At 29.0% G+C, this 14,157-nt stretch overlaps 1 protein-coding gene and 1 long non-coding RNA gene across 2 annotated transcripts in view; both read right to left on the bottom strand.

Moving 5' to 3' along the window:
• The window catches only part of LOC127278228 (furin-like protease 1, isoforms 1/1-X/2), a 780,368-nt gene that overhangs the window by 94,837 nt on the left and 671,374 nt on the right, over window positions 1–14,157 (bottom strand). The gene's annotated exons all lie outside the window — the stretch shown is intronic.
• Window positions 326–2,249, bottom strand: LOC127278224 (uncharacterized). Its single transcript, XR_007842464.1, has 3 exons — window positions 785–2,249; window positions 541–694; window positions 326–445 (listed from the first exon to the last, which is right to left on the bottom strand). It is a non-coding gene; the product is annotated as an uncharacterized LOC127278224 (long non-coding RNA).

Genomic DNA, 14,157 nt, shown 5'->3' with positions numbered 1-14,157 from the left:
TCTACTTCGTCATTACAATCAGTGACTCTTTTGCGCTTATTGGTTGTAGGGGTTGCTTTCCTGACTCGGTCATATCGTCGATATTGCAGTTGAGCGACTCCAGAAACGCAAACATTATTAGTTGATGTAGATGCCTCATCCGTATCCAACGACCACGTTTTAATTTGGAAAACTGGAGGAAATTTGGCTATTGCTAACTCCGCCAATTTTTTCGAAGTACTTGAAGATGTATCTTTTAATAAATGTTTCTGATATTCACCCAGTCTTCTTATGAACTCCAACTCATAAGATACAGGCAGAGGAAAAATATTTTTCATTTCGTGGGGAACAATGTTGTCCCAAGGCAGAGCAAATGGTATTTCTTTTTCCTTTAAAGATAATTCAGTAGCATTGTTCATGTCTTTAGTCTTTTCGTTAGAAGATGAAACCAGATCTGAGTCGTGTTCTGAGACAAAAAGTTATTAATAAAATAAATATTAATTAACTATTTTAAATAAAGCATCACACAACTTTAAGTATTATCAAATTATTAACCAATACCTGTTACTTTTGTAATTATTGGTGCGGTTTTAGGTGTCCATTTCTTCTCATCTAATAAAACCATGAGAAGCAATGATGAATTTGGGTACTTAGAACATAAGTGCTCCAATAATGTAAATTTTTTAATAAGAGTTCCATCTTCTTCAAGTACAATCTATAATAATAAAATTAATAATAATTAATAATGTAATAAACACCAAACAATAATTTACAATAATAATGAAATAATGTAAAAAATTGATACCTTGCAAGAACTATTGTAAGCAATTTCCAAAGAATCACAAGCATCAATGAGAAACTGCAAATAATAAGAAGAAATACATCCATATTCAAAAATTTCTTATAAAATTCTGCCGTCCAAAGTAAAAAAGGCGTAAATTACAACAATGTTTGTATTGTTGCTTATGTATCTTTTTACTTTGAACGGCAGAATTGACTGTATAATTCAACTTACAGAGTGTACATGCCATCAAGGATATTTGAAGGAAATTTACGGAGATGTTAAATATACATAAAATTGCGGTTGTATTTTTAATTAAAAAAATATTCTTATTAAACATGTCTATATTTTCTATAAAATCAAAAATTCTTTTAAAATGCATATATTACATCAAAGAAGTATATCAATTTTTATCCTTATCTAAATAAATATTCTAACATAAAGGTGTTGATGATAATGCATGTTTCACTTTTACCGAAGATACAGTATCATGAGTATAAACATGAAGAGGAGTGTAACTAATTAAATCGTTAAGACAGACACATTCATATGCAATGAAATTGCCAAGTTCATATAGTCTTAAGTTTGAAATAAATTCTGTTTCTATAAGTTCAACTACGAAATGGACTAAATCTTCTCCATCACACAATATTACTATAATTCTTCCAATATGAACTTCATATTGATAAAATTTCTGTCTAATCACAACGGCATCTCCTTTCTTATAATAATTACCTTTTGAAACAACGGAACAAGCTTCAGATATATTTCCATTTAATTTCTTATCATTGACAGCTTTTTGAATTTCTTTTGAGTATTGGAAGGTATGAAACTCACTTTCATCTATAAGATTTAATTCAACTTTAAGCTCAATTCCTGACCGAAGCATACTTTGAAGAAGCTCATGTTTTTCACTTAGTGACCCAGTTACATCTTTGAAGTTTTTGACAATTCTCATTGCCCTTTTAAAAAAAGTATGTTTATGCTTGGGTCGCAATACAACGGTGGAAAATAATTTCTTTCTCATATAAAGATACTCATTGATGAGAGACTGCAAATATGAGAGAAACGGTTTGTGAATTTCAGGTGCAATAACTATTTCTACTATTTCAGTTAATTTTAAAAGCATGAGCCAAACTTCGTTTTTATGATCAACTTTTTTTCCATACCAATAATCAAAGGAAACAGACGAAATAAAACTAGTATTTGCCAAGCATCACCCACAATTCTTTTTCCTTTCTCGGGGATTTTAGCAGGTTTATCCCTCTGATCATTAGAAGAATATTTAAAATTTTCTACTTTTCTATTTAAATCAGAAAACGAAAACCATCCTAGGGAAACAAAAAATATTATCATAAGCATAAAATCAAAAGCTATAATTCCCTCAAGCAAATCATGAGCTAGACAAGGAGGTAATCCTGACTTACAAACATGAAAATATTTTAATTTATTAAATATAGAATCAAAGAGCCTCGGCAAGCCCCATGCAAAAAATGCCCCTCTTTCGTACCTCGAATTTTGAAACTTTTTTTATGACAAATGGTTACATATGATGACCCAATAATCCCTGCAAAATTTCAAGATGAGCATGTTCCCCCTTTCCGAAATACAGGGGGTCAAAGGAGGCCATGTCCAAAATTAGAATATGCAATATAATCGAATAATAATGTTAAAAAAAATCAGACCAATTGGTTCCCTTAATATTTTCGTCTGCTGATTACGAATCTAAAGTCCGTTTTTAAAAATTCAAAATGGCGGATCCAATATGGCGGACGACATTTTTAAAAATCGATCCAATTGACGTGAAAATCGTTACTCAGGGGTTTTTGGGGTCTCTGATTACGAATATGATGTCCGTTTTTAAAAATTCAAAATGGCGGATCCAATATGTCGGACGACATTTTTAAAAATCGATCCAATTGACTTGAAAATCGTTACTCGGGGGTTTTTGGGGTCGCTGATTACAAATATGATGTCCGTTATCAAAAATTCAAAATGGCGGATCCAATATGGCGGACGACATTTTTGAAAATCGATCCAATTGACTTGAAACTTGTTACTCGGGGGTTTTTGGGGTCGCTAATTACGAATATGATGTCCGTTTTTAAAAATTCAAAATGTCTGATCTAATATAACGAATAAAGGCAAGATTTAAGGCTAAATTCAGCTTGCAAAGGCCAGATGTAATAATTACAAAACCATCTAAAGTAAGATGTAATATTCCAATCAACAAAGATAAGAAGTAGTATCCCAACCAATGAAGGCAAGATGTAATCGACAACCCGATCAGCAAAGATAAGAGATAATAATCCAACCAACAAAGGTAAGATGAAGTTATCCAACCAATGAAGGCAAGATGTAATCGACAACCCGATCAACAAAGATAAGGGATTAGAATCCAACCAACAAAGGTAAGATGAAGTTATCTAACCAATTATTTTTTTTCAAGTCAATTGGATCGATTTTTAAAATTGTCGTCTGCCATATTGGATCCGCCATTTTGAATTTTTAAAAACGGACATCATACTCGTAATCAGAGACCCCAAAAACCCCAGAGTAACGATTTCCACGTCAATTGGATCGATTTTTAAAAATGTCGTCCGCCATATTGGATCCGCCATTTTGAATTTTTAAAAACGGACGTCATATTCGTAATCAGAGACCCCAAAAACCCCAGAATAACGATTTTCACGTCAATTGGATCGATTTTTAAAAATGTCGTCCGCCATATTGGATCCGCCATTTTGAATTTTTAAAAACGGACATCATACTCGTAATCAGAGACCCCAAAAACCCCCGAGTAACGATTTTCACGTCAATTGGATCGATTTTTAAAAATGTCGTCCGCCATATTGGATCCGCCATTTTGAATTTTTAAAAACGGACTTTAGATTCGTAATCAGCAGAAGAAAATCTTAAGGGCACCATTTGGTCTGATTTTTTTTAACATTATTATTCGATTATATTGCATATTCTAATTTTGGACATGGCCCCCTTTGACCCCCTGTATTTCGGAAAGGGGGCACATGCTCATCTTGAAATTTTGCAGGGATTATTGGGTCATCATATGTAACCATTTGGCTTAAAAAAAGTTTCAAAATTCGAGATACGAAAAAGGGGCACTTTTTGCCGAGGCTCTTTCACACCGTCGCAGTATTTCGTTTTCCCCTTAATTCTTTTCAGCGATGTTTTATATGAATTAACAGTTCGTTTTTCATACGAATGTGGAATGTAATCAGTACTTTTCTCTGAATATTGTTCGGGATTAAGCTCAGAATTAGGTTGGGAATCAATTACGGTATTAGATTCAGAATCAATTTCTAAATCAGATACAGAATCAGTTTCTAAGTCAGATACAGAATCAGTTTCTAAATCAGATACAGAATGAGGTTCGGAAGCAGGCCAAAACTTATTTCGAGTTACCAAACAAAACCTACAAAAATATTGTGTAGTACTAAAATTTTCAAGGAAACCTCTCAAACCGTGGCTTCCTAAATTATCAGCAGATTGTGCACATTTCTGAAAAGTAAAAAAAATGGTTAAATTGTTAAAAAATTTTTTTTTCATTTTTCATAGCGAAATAAAATTTCAGGTTTCAAAAAAAAATTTTTAAATAATTTTTAACAATTTAACAATTTTTTTTACTATTCAGAAATGTGCACAATGCTGCGCGTATGGTGTTTAAATGTTTATTTTAACCTATAAAACTTATTAACCCACTCTACATTTTTTGCTAAATCTTCTTATTATTTTCAGGTATGTTTTAAAAAAATCACATCCAAATTAAAAAAACTTAACTTGTTTATAAAAAATTGTAATTTTTAACAAAAAAAGAAAAAAAAATTTTGTTTTAACATTATTCAAATGTAGAAAAAAACTGAAACTTTTTTTCTTTTAGCAAAAATTGAAAAACTCTCATTTTTTCGAGTTATCAACCATTGAAAATAGATCTACATTTACAAAACTGAAATTTTGAAAATACATAACTCGAAAATTTGAACAAGAAAAAAAATATATGGCCGAATTTAAAGGGTCCAATGAAATCTCACGTGAAATTACCCATATATAAAAGTTAATGATTTTTTTTAACAGAATAAAATATATTAATAACCACTGTAAAATAAAATTATTATTGATAAATTGTTTAAAATTATAATTTTTATAAATATTATCTTTATTTACCTAATTTAGTTAAAACATAAATAATAATGTGAAAGTAAACACCATAGAAAATTCGATACAAATTAATAATGTATTAAATTGTAGGTAATTTTAATAGGTACTGACAACAATGCTTACAATTTAATTTTAAAGAATATTCTCATTTTATTTAAAATTAACTTATTTTTTTATTTGGACAAGCCTACGTAAAAGTTACAGTTCAAACTTTAATTTCGGGTTGATATATTTGCTATTTTTTATTATTAAAAAATATTATATACGCTTACATATTTTTTATTTTCAAATTTTATAAATTTTGATTTTGTAAATACATATTTATGTAGGTATTTAAAATTGCTTATATCTTTTAAAAAAATTAAATTTAGAAAAATTTTGTCAAAAGATTAATTTTTCTTTAACTTCAAAAAAAATAAAATATATTATAAAAATTGTATAGATATAAGTTTTTAAATAAAAAAATTGTTTTTATTAATAAATTAATTATTTTTACTTATGGGCCCGATAAAAGAATTAATAATAATTATAACAAAAAATTATAATTATAAAAATTATGTTATAAAATTTATAATTATAATAAATTAATAAAAAATAAAAAAAAATTTATCGAGCCCCAATGTAAAAATAATTAAGTACCTAATTAATTTACAAAAACAATTTTTCTGATTTAAAAGAACCTATAAAATATTTTTTAAAATTGATTATTTTATTTATTTTTTTAAGTTAAAAAAACTAATCTCTTGACTAAATGTTGTCAGCATTAAAATTTTTAAATTCTAAAATATGTTATTTTATTATAATATTACAAAGAATATTATTTTTCAAAAATTTTTACGGCAAAATATGTAATAAAAAGAATTTGATTTTTCTTATGACTTTGACAAAAGCACATTATTTCACATTATTATTTATGATCTAACTGAATTAAATAAATAAAGATAATATTAATAAAAATTATAATTTTAAACAATTTATCAATAATAATTTTATTTTACAGCGGTTAGTAAATATTTGTTTCATTTTAAATTAATTATTATAAATTAATAATTATTATAAGATTTATCGAAAAAGAATTCCGTATTTATTCAACTATATATTTCTCGAGAGAACATTTAGAATTCCAAATTTAATAAAAGTTTAACCTTAAAAATATTGGCCGATAATGAAATCTAAAAAAAAGTCAAAAGATTGAATGAGGACCGCACGCACGTTTCGTTTTTAGTTTGTTTCTCTAATTCATGCAAAGATACACGAGCCCGCGCGATCAATTCCGAACGTCATTCTGCTTAGCCATTACATTATGCGTATGTGTGAAGCCTACTATTCCTCCGTGATGTAGCCTCACCGATTTAAGCAATATAAGCAATATTTAAGCTAACCACCTAGGCTTCGAAATTTTGACCGCGAGTGGGCAGATTTTAATAGAAAAGCGTGATTTGCATTACGTGCTTACTCTCAATTCCTCTCTGGTATTAGCATTAAATAATAAATTATTCGTATTAATGAATAATTTACTTTATTTAAGGTTCACTGCAAAAAGAAGTATCTTATTATAAGACACATTGGAAGCAAGTTACCAAAAGTATCTTCCTATCTATCTTATGTCTTAAGAAACTAATGCATTTTAAGATGTTTTTGATAACTTAGAAGCAAGTTATAAAAAACATCTTAAAAAGGCGACCAAAACATCTTAAAATAAGATGCTTCTTTTTGCAGTGTTGAACGGATAAAATAACATTGCATCAAATAATTTTTATTTATATTAATAACCAAATATTTCACTGAAAAAAATTAATTAATTATTATCCACGTTTAAAACATCATTTATAGATTCAATTAATAGTAGTAAATAATTATTTACTTAATGAATATAAAATATATCACATGATTAATAATTGAGTGTGAAGGACAACTTTTTAATTTGCATTTGCAAATTTCTTTCTTAAAATTCTAAATATTTAAAATTGTGAAAAATAATGAGACAAAAGTTCTGAACGTTCAAATGAACGAAATATTCTTTCCAATATATAAATTATTAAAAATTATGATGACAATGTAAAGTAAAACAGTAAATTAAACAGATAGTAAATTAATAACTTCTTTTTAGATATTTAAAAAAATATTTTGTAATAAAATTCGTACTTCAAAAAGTTACAAAAAAAATCTTTCATTTGAACGTTCAAAAATTTTGGCTCATAAAAAATAATAAAATATTTCGAAAATTAAATTTTTTTTTAAATATATAGCAAATTTAACAACTCTCAAAATCTATTAAAAGACAGTAAATAAATATTCTTTGTTTGAGAGAAAGGTTTCTTTTCTATAATCCTCTATAATTTTAGACTTTAATGTAGAGAATTTTTCTTCAACTATTATTTTTCCTTCTCATTTTAAGGGGATAGAAATGATCTTTGGCACATTCTTCTCACTTTCAGAATAAATCTTCACAGAAAAAGAATATTCTCTTTCTCTTGCAGTAAGAGAAAATCCTTTTGATACCATATGTTATTATTATTAGTACCCTCACAACAAAAGGATATCCTGAGGGTATCCTCAGGATATCCTAAACTAATGTAGTATATCTTTAAAACGTCCATAGGATATCCTCAGAACATACAAACCGCCGTTACGTAGGATATTTTTGGGATATCCTGGGGATATACGGAGGATATTCTGGGATATCCTGGGGATATTTTAGGGATATTCTGAGGATATTCTAGGGATATCCCTGGAATATTCCAGGGATATTCTAGTGATATCGTGGGGATATTCTTGGGATAAACTTGGTATATCGTTAAAATATTCTAGAAGTATCGCTAAGATCTCCCTAGGATATCATTATGATGATTCAAATTTTGACTATTTGAGATAGCGATTTTTTGATACAAATAGGTTTCCCGTGATTGTCAATCACCTTTCAAATCTGGGCCTTAAAGTTGATAATTAGAGCATATATTTAAGCCAAAAATGCGATTTTCGACACTTTAAATTCGTTTTTTATGGGACTGGCCGAATGAAAAATTTTTGTTCTAACACACGCACCGAAAGCACACCATTTCTTACCTGTGTAGCGGGAGAAAAGTATGTCTTTTCCGACGAGCGGGAGGGAAAGTTACATTCCCTCCCGGTGACGTCACTGAGCGGGAAATGATTAGGATATCCTTGGGACGTCCTAGGGATATCCTTAAAGTATCCTTAGGATATCCCTGGGGTATCCCTAGGATATCCAAGGAATGTTTTTGGAATATCCTAGGATATCTGGTGCTGTGAGGGTAGTAATTAATAAATATTATTTACCTTAATTGCAATCCTTCAATGTTCACCTCTTTAAATTCACTACACTCACAAATAACGTATTTTAAAATACTTTTGTCGTGGGTAAGTAAAGTATAATATTCTTGGGCAAATGCTCAAGAGCAACTGACGCTGGAAAGGCTTTCCTGAAGAAATGTCTTTGAAAATATTTAAGTTTTCCCAGCATTTACTGTGAATATTTCAATCCAAAAAAAATTTCACAAACTTTTGGTCGAAATAAATATATGGGACGTTTCACGTCAACCGGCCCAACGCTATGTTCAAAATTCTATGCAATAAAAATAAACATGTAATAGATGAAAATACTCGTAAACTCATCCCCTTTCAATTGCAAAGTGGCAGATTATTATATATGGCGGATTATTTTTTAAAAATTTATTGAATTTCCTTGAAACTTGTTACTCAGGGATTTTCGAGGTCGCTCATTACAATTCTGAAGTCAGTTTTTCAAAATTAAAAATGGCGGATCCAATATGGCGGATTATTTTTTAAAAATTAATTGAATTTGCTTGAAACTTGCTACTCGGGGGTTTTCGAGGTCGCTGATTACGAATCTGAAGTCAGTTTTTCAAAATTCAAAATGGCGGATCCAATATGGCGGATTATTTTTTAAAAATTTATTGAATTTGCTTGAAACTTGTTACTCAGGGATTTTCGAGGTCGCTCATTACAAATCTGAAGTCAGTTTTTCAAAATTAAAAATGGCGGATCCAATATGGCGGATTATTTTTTAAAAATTAATTGAATTTGCTTGAAACTTGCTACTCGGGGGTTTTCGAGGTCGCTGATTACGAATCTGAAGTCAGTTTTTCAAAATTCAAAATGGCGGATCCAATATGGCGGATTATTTTTTAAAAATTTATTGAATTTGCTTGAAACTTGTTACTCAGGGATTTTCGAGGTCGCTCATTACAAATCTGAAGTCAGTTTTTCAAAATTAAAAATGGCGGATCCAATATGGCTGACGAATTTTTTTAAAAAATCATTGAATTTGCTTGAAACTTGTTACTTGGGGGTTTTCGAGGTCGCTGATTACGAATATGAAGTCAGTTTTTCAAAATTCAGAATGGCGGATTTAATATGACGGACGAATTTTTAAAAATTGATTGAATTTGCTTGAAACTTTTTACTTGGGAGTTTTGAGGTCGCTGATTATGAATCTGAAGTCCTAGCGTTCTGAGATGCCTGAGGTCTTCCTCAAACACAAGTTTTCCTTAATTTTTCTTTACTCTCTGCTATGATTTAGAAGGATATTAGGTACAATATTTGTAGATAAAATTATTCACCTTGTTGCGAGTCAAAGAAACTGTATAAATCGAAAGGAAGAAAACGAATAATCAAATAATGTGGCTGATTCAGTACATTTCATTATTAACTGATTAACTGAGTTTTAGTAACTTTTTAAATGCGGCTGTAATAATAATTTATTTTCCTGAATGTTCATGTAAGTAGTAACAACATTTGAGCATCGTAAAAACATGGACGATATCTAAATTATAAAAGACCTTATTCAGACTTCGTAAGATATGTTTTAGCGATTGTCATTTTTTTCACGATGTTCAAATGTTTTTATAAAACCCTCAGTGTGTCAACTGTAAAGGATCATGTGATGGCATAGGAGCTATTTTAAAGAGAGAAGCCACTCGTGCTAGCTTGCAATCCTCACCAGACAAAGCCATTTTAAATGCAGAGACTCTTTACCAATGGGCTAAGCAAAATATCAAGACTTCGCAGATTTTCTTTTACAACAAGCAACAACACGAGAGAGTGAAACGAAAACTTGCTAGTAGATTTTCTAGAGCACCTAGTGTTACAAAAATTCAATCTGCTCATTCTTTTATTGTAACATCAGAAAAACAATTAAAAATATTCAAATATTCAAATGCACCTCATCCTATTGCAGTTATGCAATATTAAAATATAATTACATTGGTTTGGATGTATTTTGTAAATTTAATTCAAACGGCCTTTTTTAAGGCCACCAAAAAATTATGGTTTAAAAATTACAACAATCAGCCTTTTTCAAGGCTACCACATTCTTACAGTTCATAATTATAACAATCGTCCTTTTTAAAGGCCACAAAGTAATTATATTGGATTTGCCATTTTGAATTTTGAAAAACTGACTTCAGATTCGTAATCAGCGACCTCGGAAACCCCCGAGTAACAAGTTTCAATAAAATTCAATGAATTTTTAAAAAAAAATCCGCCATATTGGATCCGACATTTTTAATTTTGAAAAACTGACTTCAGATTCGTAATCAGCGACCTCGAAAACCACCGAGTAACAAGTTTCAATCAAATGCAATGCATTTTTAAAAAATAATCCGCCATATAGGATCCGCCATTTTTAATTTTGAAAAACTGACTTCAGATTCGTAATCAGTGACCTCGAAAATCCCCGAGTAACAAGTTTCAAACAAATTCAATTAATTTTTAAAAAATAATCCGCCATTTTGAATTTTGAAAAACTGACTTCAGATTCGTAATCAGCCACCTCGAAAACCCCCGAGTAACAAGTTTCAAGCAAATTCAATTATTTAAAAAAAATAAGCCGCCATATTGGATCCGCCATTTTGAATTTTGAAAAACTGACTTCAGATTCGTAATCAGCGACCTCGAAAACATTAAAATATGTGGTGACCAAAAATTTTTGCATAATTTTCTAAAAGAAATTATTAAATATATTTACTTATTTCTGAAGTTGGCCGCTTCCACTTGACATAGTAAGGACGCCATTTTGAATTTTCAATTCTGCCACTTTGCAATTGAAAGGGGATGAGTTTACGAGTATTTTCATGTATTACATGTTTATTTTTATTGGATAGAATTTTGGACATAACTTTGGGCCGGTTGACGTGAAACGTCCCATATATAAAAAAAAGGTCCCGAAATACTCATAAAATAGATCCTCTTGAAAGGAGAAACCCTTATAGCTGGTCATCCTAAGACAAACCAGATGTGCGAGAAAACTTTCAAAACGAAAAAAACATTTTATATATTTATTTTAAAGTGAAAAAGTTTTACGTTAAAGAATATAAATTGATTTTATAACTCAGTGATTTTTTAACGCTTATTAATAATTAACATTATCTGTTTGTTAAACAACAATTTGTTAAATTGTATTTTCAATAGTTGATTTTTTACCTCAAATTTAATTAAAGAATTTCAAATATAACATTGAAGGCATTAAATACACATCATTGAGAGTAAATTTTTATTAAATTGTATTATTAAACAGTTATTTGTTAATTATATGGGTAAAGTATTTTTCTCCTTTTTCAGAAAAATTTCTTTTAACATTGGTCAAAATCCATTTTTGGTACACATTCGTGTGTTAACATGTAGATTACAGGAAAAAAATAGAGACCCCGATTAGTACTGATGGTTAGGAGCTACAAAGGAAAGAAAACGGGTTTTTTCGAAAAAAAATGCAAAATATGTCCTGTCCGCCCCTTACCTTCTACATTTTTAGGTTTTCGTGTCCTAGGCCCGAAAGCATAAAACTTAAGACTTAAGCATAAGACTTAAAAATAAAATTTATGACTTACAATTAAGAATAAATCTTAAGACTTAAGCATAAGACTTAAAAATAAAATTTATGACTTACAATTAAGAATAAATCTTAAGACTTAAGCATAAGACTTAAGACTTAAGAATAAAACTTAAGACTTAAGGTATCACATCGGTACTAATCGGAGTCAAAAGTTTGTAGCTCGCATTACTACTTCCCGCACTATACTTTCGCCTTCAACTCCCTATACTCTCAGCCCATACTGTACCTACTTCTACAAATACACTCGTACACGTATACCCCACACTAGCAGCGATTGGAAGGAGTAGGAGGTTTGACAACGTCGCTATAAGTCTCGCTTTGACTACTGTGGACTACTGTCTCTCTCTAACTAATGTTACCATCCTGCGATGTTGCCACATCAAAGTGGCGGGTGTGCTATATATTGCAAATGACGTCATGAAATAGAATTTTTAATTTATAATTACAAATAAACGGCACGGTAAATTATAAATTTCTTTGTATATTTTAGTTCCAAATTTATTCGTGAATTCAACTTTAGTTTTTGAAAAAAATTTATAGAAAACTTCTGATGATATTTATGAAAATGTACTTCTCCCCTATACATTAGTCCCGTCTCCCATGCAAAATAAGCAACTTTGATTGCTAATATCTCTGGTTTCGTACGGCGAAAATTCTTCATATTTTGCAAATTTGTCAAGAATGATAATAAGAACATATGGTAAAATTTTCAAGAAAATCTATAGAAAACGGTTTTACCGATGTGATACCTTAAGCATAAGACTTGAGACTAAATTTTTTTTAAATGATCGTAAATCTTGAAAATGACCAATTAGAAGCCACAAAACCCTATGATGTAGGCGCTTTGCGCCTGCTTCTCGTACTGATTTTTTTAAATGAAGAACTGCATTTTATTACACATACGTATTTTTGCATGTAGATTACAGGAAAATTATAGCTCAAATATAGTTTGATTTTTATATAAAAAAGAGTTTATTATTGTCTGTGTACGGAACAGATTGTACAATTTTTTTTTATTTTTGATGAAGCACTCATTAAATATCGTAGCTACCGCAAAATTATTTTTTGGAAGTGGTTTAAAAAAACTTGATGCTGTTGTTTTAAATCTTAATAATTATTATAGAAAATTTAATAATTCTTAGGTGAATGTTCAAATAAAGTGTCATTTAAAATTCATATTAATATAAATTATGGACTTGAATTGACACTTTATTTGAACATTCGACTAAGAAATGTATTATCAACCACAAGTCAACACATAAAAAAAAACATTATACTAAATATATATTTAATAACTTACTTATTTTATAGTGTACTTAACTAAGTGCTCAAATAAAATAATTTATTTATTATATAGAAATTGATAAAACAAATTTTCATGAGAAAGAAAAATATTTTTGAAATATACACAAAGGTATATATATACTTCAACTTGGCGGCTGTTTTTTTTAATGAATTGCAGTTTTTAAATTATTTGCTCCATTTATCTATATTAATAAAATTAGACTTTTGTCTGTACATTGCTTAGAACTTAAAAATTCATGTATAATTCTTCGTTTCAAGTCATAAGGATTCTAAAAATAGCTTTAAAAAAAATTCTGTCTGTCTGTCTGCACAATATTTTGTTCGCCAATCACGCATAAACGGCTTGACCGATTCAAGTGAAACTTGGCAGTCTTTTAGGTATTAGACTAACTTAAAATCTTAGCCATACTCCAACAAAAAATATTAACTTGAACGGAAATTATGTCACTTTTTGTAAAAATCGAAATTTAAAATTTATTTTTATTATTTTTTTAGAAGTTTTTTGAGGTTAATTAATCGCATTTTTACTTTAAAATTGAGAAAATAACTGATAGATTTAAAATTGTGAAGAAAAATTCCAAAAATCAAATTTTTTAAATTTAATTTCTGTTATATTTTACTAATCCTTTTTTAACTATGTTTTTGAGTCCAATTAATCAAATTTTAACTTTAGAAGTAAAAAACATGACAAATATAAAGAAATAAAAAAATGTTTTTTAGTAACAACCTTTTTCTAATTATTGTTTTCGGGTTATAGATTTTTATTTTAATGTTATAGTTTAAATAATATTAAAAGATTTTAAGTTGTAAAAAAAGTATAAGAAATTAAAATTTAAAAATAATTATTAAAATAAAATTTTATAATGCTGTTTCGATTTTGTCTCAACTGATTATTTGCTAACTTCATTCCCGCAATTGAGTGTCTTATTTTGTCAACACGTTTGACAGATGTTTATGGAAAGAAGCAAGGAAATCGATACAGATAAAATCAATGAATTATAATCGATAATAATTATTAATATATTATAATAATAATAATAAA

Source organism: Leptopilina boulardi, unplaced genomic scaffold (assembly GCF_019393585.1).
Source record: "Leptopilina boulardi isolate dan_hultmark-lab unplaced genomic scaffold, ZJU_Lbou_2.1 LbouV2_2, whole genome shotgun sequence".
Taxonomy (NCBI): Eukaryota; Metazoa; Arthropoda; class Insecta; order Hymenoptera; family Figitidae; genus Leptopilina; species Leptopilina boulardi.
The sequence above is the reverse complement of the archived record's forward strand: the minus strand, read 5'-3'. Positions and strand labels throughout refer to the sequence as shown.